This window comes from Arachis stenosperma, chromosome 9, assembly GCF_014773155.1.
Source record: "Arachis stenosperma cultivar V10309 chromosome 9, arast.V10309.gnm1.PFL2, whole genome shotgun sequence".
NCBI lineage: Eukaryota > Viridiplantae > Streptophyta > Magnoliopsida > Fabales > Fabaceae > Arachis > Arachis stenosperma.
This window is the reverse complement of record NC_080385.1, coordinates 14,186,163-14,196,566: the sequence shown is the minus strand read 5'-3', so window position 1 is coordinate 14,196,566 and position 10,404 is coordinate 14,186,163. Positions and strand designations below refer to the sequence as shown.

The 10,404-nt window shown below is 40.8% G+C and overlaps 1 non-coding gene across 1 annotated transcript; it reads right to left on the bottom strand.

Annotated features, from left to right (window-relative positions):
- Positions 1–1,662: 1,662 nt before the first annotated feature.
- On the bottom strand, positions 1,663–1,770 carry LOC130953422 (small nucleolar RNA R71). Its single transcript, XR_009075592.1, has one exon. It is a non-coding gene; the product is annotated as a small nucleolar RNA R71 (small nucleolar RNA).
- Between the last annotated feature and the right edge of the window lie 8,634 nt (positions 1,771–10,404).

Below are 10,404 nucleotides of genomic sequence, written 5' to 3'. Positions count from 1 at the left end.
TTAATCTTCAAGTTGTTCTTGATGATTTCCTTGTTTTGATCTTTGAATTCTATTGACTTGAGTGTTTTGTTATTTCTCATGTGCATTCTCATTTTGTTAGTGTCAATAGTATACAAACTGCTAAGTTTGGTGTCTTGCATGCATTGTTATTTGATTTTAGTTGCATTTTGATTATTCCTCATTATTAAAAATCCAAAAATATTTTTAATTTGTGTCTTTTCAAGTCAATAATAAAGAGCATTGAAGATTCAGAACATTCAGCAGAGGAATTACACAGAAAAAGCTGGGCGTTCAAAACGCCCAGTGAAGAAGGACAGACTGGCGTTTAAACGCCAGCCAGGGTGCCTGGTTGGGCGTTTAACGCCCAAAAAGGTAGTGCATTGGGCGTTAAACGCCAGAATGTGCACCATTCTGGGCGTTTAACGCCAGGATGGCACAAGAGGGAAGATTCTGTTTTTAATTCAGATTTTTTTTCAAGTTTTCAAAGTTTTTCAAAATCAAATCTTTTTCAAATCATATTTTTTCAATCAAATCTTTTTCAAAATCAATTTCTTTCCTTTTTCAAAGATACTTGCTAACAATTAATGATTTGATTGAACATCTCAAATTTGTTGCCTTTTCTGTTGAGAAAGGTTTAATGTTTGAATCATATCTTTTCTTGTTAGGCAAGTCATTAATTTTTAAAATCAAATCTTTTTAAAATTGTTTTTCAAATCATATCTTCTCAATCACATCTTTTTAACCATAACTTTTCAATCATATCTTCTTAATCATATCTTTTTCAAAATAGTTTTCAATCATATCTTTTTGATTTCTAATTTCAAATCTTTTTCAAAAATCACTTGATTTCTTTTCCACTCTTGGTTTTCGAAAATCAATTAGTATTTTTCAAAATGTTTTCAAAATCCTTTACTTAATTTTCGAAAATTACTTCCCTTCTTCTCACATCCTTCTATTTATGGAGTACCACTCCTCCTCAATGCACAATTCGAACTCTATCTGATTAAAGTTCGAATTCTTCTACCTCTTCCTTCTAATTTTCTGTTCTTCTGACACCTCAAGGAATCTCTATACTGTGACATAGAGGATTCCATATTTTCTTGTTTTCTTCTCTTTCATATGAGCAGGAACAAAGACAAAGGCATTCTTGTTGAAGCTGACCCTGAACCTGAAAGGACCTTGAAGCGAAAGCTAAGAGAAGCTAAGGCACAACTCTCTGTAGAGGACCTAACCGAATTCTTCAAAGAAGAAGAACCCATGGCAGCCGAAAACAACAACAATGCAAACAATGCAAGGAAGGTGATGGGTGACTTTACTGCACCTACTCCCGACTTCTATGGGAGAAGCATCTCTATCCCTGCCATTGGAGCAAACAACTTTGAGCTTAAGCCTCAATTAGTTTCTCTAATGCAACAGAATTGCAAGTTCCATGGACTTCCATTGGAAGATCCTCATCAGTTCTTAGCTGAATTCTTGCAAATCTGTGACATTGTCAAGACTAATGGGGTTGACCCTGAGGTCTACAGACTTATGCTATTCCCTTTTGCTGTAAGAGACAGAGCTAGAATATGGTTGGACTCTCAACCTAAAGAAAGCCTGGACTCTTGGGAAAAGCTAGTCAATGCCTTCTTGGCAAAGTTCTTTCCACCTCAAAAATTGAGTAAGCTTAGAGTGGAAGTCCAAACCTTCAGACAGAAGGATGGAGAATCCCTCTATGAAGCTTGGGAAAGATACAAACAATTGATCAGAAAGTGTCCCTCTGACATGCTTTCTGAATGGAGCATCATAGGTATTTTCTATGATGGTCTATCTGAACTGTCCAAGATGTCTTTGTATAGCTCTGCTGGAGGATCTCTTCATTTGAAGAAGACGCCTACAGAGGCTCAAGAGCTAATTGAAATGGTTGCAAATAACCAATTCATGTACACTTCTGAAAGGAATCCTGTGAACAATGGGACAAATCAGAAGAAAGGAGTTCTTGAGATTGACACTCTGAATGCCATATTGGCTCAGAACAAAATATTGACTCAACAAGTCAATATGATTTCTCAAAGTCTGTCTGGAATGCAAAATGCACCAAGCAGTACTAAGGATGCTTCATCTGAAGAAGAAGCTTATGATCCTGAGAACCCTTCAATGGAAGAGGTGAATTACCTAGGAGAACCCTATGGAAACACCTATAATTCTTCATGGAGAAATCACCCAAATTTCTCATGGAAGAATCAAGAGAGACCTCAACAAGGTTTCAACAACAATAATGGTGGAAGAAATAGGTTTAGCAATGGCAAGCCTTTTCCATCATCTTCTCAGCAACAGACAGAGAATTCTAAGCAGAACCCCTCTGACTTAGCAACCATGGTCTCTGATCTAATCAAAACCACTCAAAGTTTCATGAATGAAACAAGGTCATCCATTAGGAATTTGGAGGCACAAGTGGGACAGCTGAGCAAGAAAATTACTGAACTCCCTCCTAGTACTCTCCCAAGTAATACAGAAGAAAATCCAAAAAGAGAGTGCAAGGCCATTAACATGGCCGAATATGGAGAGGAACGGGAGGAAGTGAACGCCACTGAGGAAGACCTCAAGGGGCGTGCACTGACCTCCACTGAGTTCCCCAATGAGGAACCATGGGAATCTGAGGCTCAAAATGAGACCATAGAGATCCCATTGGACTTACTTCTGCCTTTCATGAACTCTGATGAGTATTCTTCCTCTGAAGAGGATGAGTATGTCACTGAAGAGCAAGTTGCTAAATACCTTGGAGCAATCATGAAGCTAAATGACAAGTTATTTGGAAATGAGACTTGGGAGAATGAACCTCCTTTGCTCACCAAAGAACTGGATGACTTGTCTAGGCAGAAATTACCTCAAAAGAGACAAGATCCTGGGAAGTTTTCAATACCTTGTACCATAGGCACCATGACCTTCAAGAAGGCTCTGTGTGACTTAGGGTCAAGTGTAAACCTCATGCCTCTCTCTGTAATGGAGAAGCTAGGGATCTTTGAGGTACAAGCTACAAGAATCTCACTAGAGATGGCAGACAATTCAAGAAAACAAGCTCATGGACTTGTAGAGGATGTTTTGGTGAAGATTAAAGACCATTACATCCCTGCTGATTTCATAGTCCTAGAGACTGGAAAGTGCATGGATGAAACCATCATCCTTGGCAGACCCTTCCTAGCCACAGCAAAGGCTGTGATTGATGTTGATGGAGGTGAACTGATCATTCAAGTGAATGAAAAATCCTATGTGTTTAAGGCTCAAGGATATCCCTCTATCACCATGGAGAGGAAGCATGAAGAGCTTCTCTCAAATCAGAGACAAACAGAGCCCCCACAGTCAAACTCTAAGTTTGGTGTTGGGAGGCCACAACCAAACTCTAAGTTTGGTGTTGAACCCCCACATTCAAACTCTAAGTTTGGTGTTGGGAGGTTCCAACATTGCTCTGAGTATCTGTGAGGCTCCATGAGAGCCCTCTGTCAAGCTACTGACATTAAAGAAGCGCTTGTTGGGAGGCAACCCAATGTTATATTTAATCTATTTCCCTTTGTTATTTTATGTTTTTTTTGTAGGTTGATGATCATGAGAAGTCACAAAATCAATTGAAAAAGCAAAAACAGAATGAAAAACAGGAAGAAAAATAGCACACCCTGGAGGAAGGCCTTGCTGGCGTTTAAACGCCAGTAAGAGTAGCAGTTGGGTGTTTAACGCCCAGTCTGGCACCATTCTGGGCGTTTAACGCCAGAAAGGGGCACCAGACTGGCGTTAAACGCCAGGAAAGGGCAAGAACCTGGCGTTAAACGCCAGAAATGGGCACCATCCCGGCGTTTAACGCCAGAATTGGCTAAAAACGCAATTTTGCATGCCATGTGGTGCAGGGATGACTTTTCCTTGACACCTCAGGATCTGTGGACCCCACAGGATCCCCACCTACCCTACCATCTCATCTTTCTCTTTACCACTCACATCCATCCTTCATAAAACCCCACCTACCTCACCATTCCAATTCAAACCACTTTCCCTCCCATCTTCACTCCTTCATTTTCTCACACCCTAAACACTACTTCTTTCCCTTTTGGCCGAACCACAAAGCCATCTCCCTCTCCTCCATTTCTTCTTCTTCTACTCTCTTCTTTCTTCTTTTGCTCGAGGACGAGCAAACCTTTTAAGTTTGGTGTGGTAAAAACATTGCTTTTTGTTTTTCCATAACCATTTATGGCATCCAAGGCCGGAGAAACCTCTAAAAAGAGGAAAGGGAAGGCAAAAGCTTTCACCTCCGAGTCATGGGAGATGGAGAGATTCATCTCAAGGGTGCATCAAGACCACTTCTATGAAGTTGTGGCCATGAAGAAGGGTCAACTTTGATCAAAGGTTGGACCAAGTCCTCATAAACATTTGTGAAGAGGGCGTTCAATGAAAGAGAGATTCAAGAGGGAAGCCGGTTCAATTGAGAAGGCATGACCTCAAGCCCGTGGCTAGAGGATGGTTGGAGTTTATCCAACGCTCAATCATTCCCACTAGCAACCGGTCCGAAGTTACTCTAGACCGGGCCATCATGATCCATAGCATCATGATTGGAGAAGAAGTGGAAGTTCATGAGGTTATAGCCCAAGAACTCTATAAGGTGGCGGATAAGTCCTCCACCTTAGCAAGGCTAGCCTTTCCTCATCTCATTTGTCACCTCTGTTATTCAGTAGGAGTTGACATAAAAGGAGACATCCTCATTGATGAGGACAAGCCCATCACCAAGAAAAGGATGGAGCAAACAAGAGACCCCTCTCATCATGAGATCCCTGAGATGCCTCAAGGGATGCACTTTCCTCCACAAGACTATTGGGAGCAACTGAACACCTCCCTAGGAGAATTGAGTTCCAACATGGGACAACTAAGGGTGGAGCACCAAGAACACTCCATTCTCCTCCATGAAATTAGAGAAGATCAAAGAATCATGAGGGAGGAGCAACAAAGACAAGGAAGAGACATTGAGGAGTTCAAGCACTCCATAAGACCTTCAAGAGGAAGAACAAGCCGCCATCACTAAGGTGGACCCGTTCTTTAATCTCCTTGTTCTTTATTTTCTTGTTTTTCGAATTTTAGAGTTTATGTTTATCTATGTTTGTGTTTTATGATCATTAGTGTCTTAGTGTCTATGCCTTAAAGTTATGAATGTCCTATGAATCCATCACCTTTCTTGAATAAACAATGTTCTTAATTGAAAAAGATAAGAATTGCATGAATTTTGAATTTTATAACAGTTTAATTATTTTGATGTGGTGGCAACACTTTTGTTCTCTGAATGTATGCTTAAACAGTGCATATGTCTTTTGAATTTGTGGTTCATGATTGGTTGGCTCTTGAAAGAATGATGAAAAAGGAGACATGTTATTGAGGATCTAAAAAATCATGAAAATGATTCTTGAAGCAAGAAAAAGCAGTGAATACAAAAAAAAAAAGAGGCGAAAAAAAAAACGAAAAAGAAAGAGAAAAAGAAAGAAAAAGAAAGAAATAAAGTTGTGATCCAAGGCAAAAAGAGTGTGCTTAAGAACCCTGGACACCTCTAGTTGGGGACTCTAGCAAAGCTGAGTCACAATCTGAAAAGGTTCACCCAATTATGTGTCTGTGGCATGTATGTATCCGGTGGTAATACTGGAAGACAGAGTGCTTTGGGCCACGGCCAAGACTCAATAAGTAGCTGTGTTCAAGATTCATCATACTTAACTAGGAGAATCAATGACACTATCTGGATTCTGAGTTCCTAAAGAAGCCAATCATTCTGAATTTCAAAGGATAGAGTGAGATGCCAAAACTATTCAGAGGCAAAAAGCTAAAAGCCCCGCTCATCTAATTAATACTGATCTTCATAGATGTTTTTGGAATTCATTGCATATTCTCTTCTTTTTATCTTATTTGATTTTCAGTTGCTTGAGGACAAGCAACAATTTAAGTTTGGTGTTGTGATGAGCGGATAATTTGTACGCTTTTTGGCATTGTTTTTAGTATATTTTTAGTAGTTTGAGTTGAGTTTTTAGTATATTTTTATTAGTTTTTAGATAAAATTCACTTTTCTGGACTTTACTATGAGTTTGTGTGTTTTTCTGTGATTTCAGGTATTTTCTGGCTGAAATTGAGGGACCTGAGCAAAAATCTGATTCAGAGACTGAAAAGGACTGCAGATGCTGTTGGATTCTGACCTCCCTGCACTCGAAGTGGATTTTCTGGAGTTACAGAAGCCCATTGGCACGCTCTCAACGGCGTTGGAAAGTAGACATCCTGGGCTTTCCAGAAATATATGATAGTCTATACTTTGCCCAAGATTTGATGGCCCAAACCGGCGTTCAAAGTCACCCTCAGAATTCCCAGCGTTAAACGCCGGAACTGGCACCAAAATGGGAGTTAAACGCCCAAACTGGCATAAAAGCTGGCGTTTAACTCCAAGAAGAGTCTCTACACGAAAATTCTTCATTGCTCAGCCCAAGCACACACCAAGTGGGCCCGGAAGTGGATTTTTATGTCATTTACTCATCTCTGTACACCCTAGGATACTAGTTTCCTATAAGTAGGACCTTTTACTATTGTATTGAAAAATCTTCTGATCTTTGGATTATTTCTAGATCCTTTGATCATCTTTGGACATCTAGTTCTTAGATCATTGGGAGGCTGGCCATTCGGCCATGCCTAGACCTTGTTCTTATGTATTTTCAACGGTGGAGTTTCTACACACCATAGATTAAGGTGTGGAGCTCTGCTGTACCTCGAGTATTAATGCAATTACTATTGTTCTTCTATTCAATTCCAGCTTGTTCTTTGTCCAAGATATCACTTGTTCTTCAACTTGATGAATGTGATGATCCGTGACACTCATCATCATTCTCACCTATGAACAAAGTGACTGACAACCACTTTTGTTCTACAAGCAACCAAGGCTCTAGTGTTTATCTCTTGGATTCCTGATACACGATGCATGGTTGATCACCTGACAACGAGTGCTCGCCTGACAAACGAGCCAGCCATTCCGTGAGATCAGAGTCTTCGTGGTATAGGCAAGAATTGATGGCGGCATTCAAGAGAATCCGGAAGGTCTAACCTTGTCTGTGGTATTCTGAGTAGGATTCAATGATTGAATGACTGTGACGTGCTTCAAACTCCTAGCAGGCGGGGCGTTAGTGACAGACGCAGAAGAATCAATGGATTCTATTCCGGCCTGACCGAGAACCGACAGATGGATAGCCGTGCCGTGACAGGGTGCGTTGAACATTTCCACTGAGAGGATGGGAGGTAGCCACTGACAACGGTGAAACCCTTGCATAAGCTTGCCATGGAAAGGAGTAAGAAGGATTGGATGAAGACAGTAAGAAAGCAGAGAGACGGAAGGGAAGGCATCTTCATGCGCTTATCTGAAGCTCTCACCAATGATATACATAAGTATCTCTATCTTTATCTTTATGTTTCATTCATCATCTATACCCATTTGAGTCTGCCTGACTAAGATTTACAAGATGACCATAGCTTGCTTCATACCAACAATCTCCGTGGGATTGACCCTTACTCGCGTAAGGTTTATTACTTGGACGACCCAGTGCACTTGTTGGTTAGTTGTGCAAAGTTGTGTTATGCCATGGTAGTGAGCACCAAGTTCTTGGGGCCATTACTAGGGATTAATTGAGTTGTGAAAAGTAATGATCACAATTTCGCACACCATTGGACTTCCTGAAAGAGCCTCCCAACTTGAAAGACGGACCTCTAGGTGCAAGGTTCTTCCTTCGGTTCTGTGAGAATGATCCTTTGTGACTTTCTCTCTCAGCAGCCGCCTTCTTAACACACTCTTCAGCAACTCTACTCTTGTTAACCAACTCGGAGAAAGTCATTAGGGTTAACCTCCGGCACATGAGCATTAGTACGACCTCTTCCACGGCCTCTACCGCATCCACGAGGTGCCATTTGGTTCCTATACACACCAAACAATCAATATTAAGTTGATCAGTCTCAATATCGAAAGTTTAGTGCTTCAAAGTTCCAAATGCATGCTTGTGAATGTTTATGCCAGTTATATCAAGCAGATATACTAATAGCACATAACACACATACAGAGAATGCACAGAAGCATAGTCAGTCCGTCTCTCAGGATCTATAGGAACGAACTGCTCTGATACCATAATGTAACACCCTACCATACAGAGTCTTATGCTTAAGTCATAATTCAGAGATGGCAAGGTATTACGACCTCTAAAAATTAAAATTTAGTACATATAGTAGTGTGAATAAAGATTATAACTAGGAGCCTTTGGAGAAAAGGGGTAAAACAAAATCACAACTCGAAAGCGCAACACTCCGATCGAAAACGTGACGAACAAAGGATAAACCAACGCGAGATTATATATATACAAAGGAATGTCAAAAACATGAATATCAAAACTCATAATCCGGTTGCGAAGATAACCGGTCCTTGCATAGCAATATATACAAGTAAATAAAATAGGAAACCCCAAGGAAACCCAAAGGGACATAAATATAAGAGAACCTATTCTCCAAAATCCCCTCTAAGAGGAGTCATCACAATTTGTATTATTTAGTGGAGATAAAAGTATCTAAGCAAAACATATAAACCAAAATATAGTCTCGAGAACAAGGATCTTCGCTAATCCAAAAGTCTCCAGCATGCCTCAACGAGAAGCCTCGCCTCCTGCATCTAAAAATCACAAAATCTACATGGGTGAGAACCGGGGGTTCTCAATATGGTAACAGTACCCACATATCTAACATGTAATGTCCTAGGAAAGCCGAAGGCAATTCTAGAACTTCCACCAAATATATCAAAGCTTATAAACAGGCTAAACCATAAATGGCAATTGACTAAATATTCTTCAGTCTAACTAATACTTCCCTTTCCAAATCCTTCAAACCTCCCAACCACCAGCAGGAGTATAATATGGCAATCACAGTTATATCAGACAAGAGATATACAAATAGGAATAGATAAGGCATTTAGACAATTAGCAGGTAATATGCAGTCAAATAGGCAATCTCAAACAATTCACATAATATGCATATGATGAATGCTTGTCCCTAATGGCTCATGATATCATCTGTCGATTATATAGCCAACCCGACAAGTCCTGGTAGCTAACCATTGGATTGTCCCTCTGTCGCGCATCCCCAACTCGAGTTATACTCAACATAATCGTGATCATAATCATGATCCATATCCAACACCCTCACTGGTGTATATTCACAGGGGTGAGCTCATCTGGAACTTTCACAGTGTTCAGCTACACTTACGACATAGGCAGCAGAGTATTGAGTCTCCACCTAGAGCACGTTGTGGCTAGCCACTGCTTTCACCCAGGGAAACTCGTATCTCAGATAGTGGAAGTACAACATTCACATTTCATTCAATAGCATATATGCATTTATACTCGGCCATAATCAATAATGGCTTTGCCATAACTCGGCAACAAACTCAGTGGTGCACGAAATTGTGATCACTACAACTCCGCACAACTAACCAGCAAGTGTACTGGGTCGTCCAAGTAATAAACCTTACGCGAGTAAGGGTCGATCCCACAGAGATTGTTGGTATGAAGCAAGCTATGGTCACCTTGTAAATCTTAGTCAGGCAGACTCAGATGGTTATAGATGAAACATGAATAAAAGATAAAGATAGAGATACTTATGTAATTCATTGGTGAGAACTTCAGATAAGCGAATGGAGATGCTTTGTCCCTTCCGTCTCTCTGCTTTCCTACTGTCTTCATCCAATCCTTCTTACTCTTTTCCATGGCAAGCTTATGCAAGGGTTTCACCGTTGTCAGTGGCTACCTCCCATCCTCTCATTGGAAATGTTCAACGCACCCTGTCACGGCACGGCTATCCATCTGTCGGTTCTCAATCAGGCCGGAATAGAATCCAGTGATTCTTTTGCGTCTGTCACTAACGCCCCGCCCTCAGGAGTTTGAAGCACGTCACAGTCATTCAATCATTGAATCCTACTCAGAATACCACAGACAAGGTTAGACCTTCCGGATTCTCTTGAATGCCGCCATCAGTTCTTGCCTATACCACGAAGACTGTGATCTCACGGAATGGCTGGCTCGTTTGTCAGGCGAGCGCTCAGTTGTCAGGCGATCAACCATGTATCGTGTATCAGGAATCCAAGAGATATTCACCCAATCTAAGGTAGAACGGAGGTGGTTGTCAGTCACACGTTCATAGGTGAGAATGATGATGAGTGTCACGGATCATCACATTCATCAAGTTAAAGAACAAGTGATATCTTGGAACAAGAACAAGCGGAATTGAATAGAAGAACAATAGTAATTGCATTAATACTCGAGGTACAGCAGAGCTCCACACCTTAATCTATGGTGTGTAGAAACTCCACCGTTGAAAATACATAAGAACAAGGTC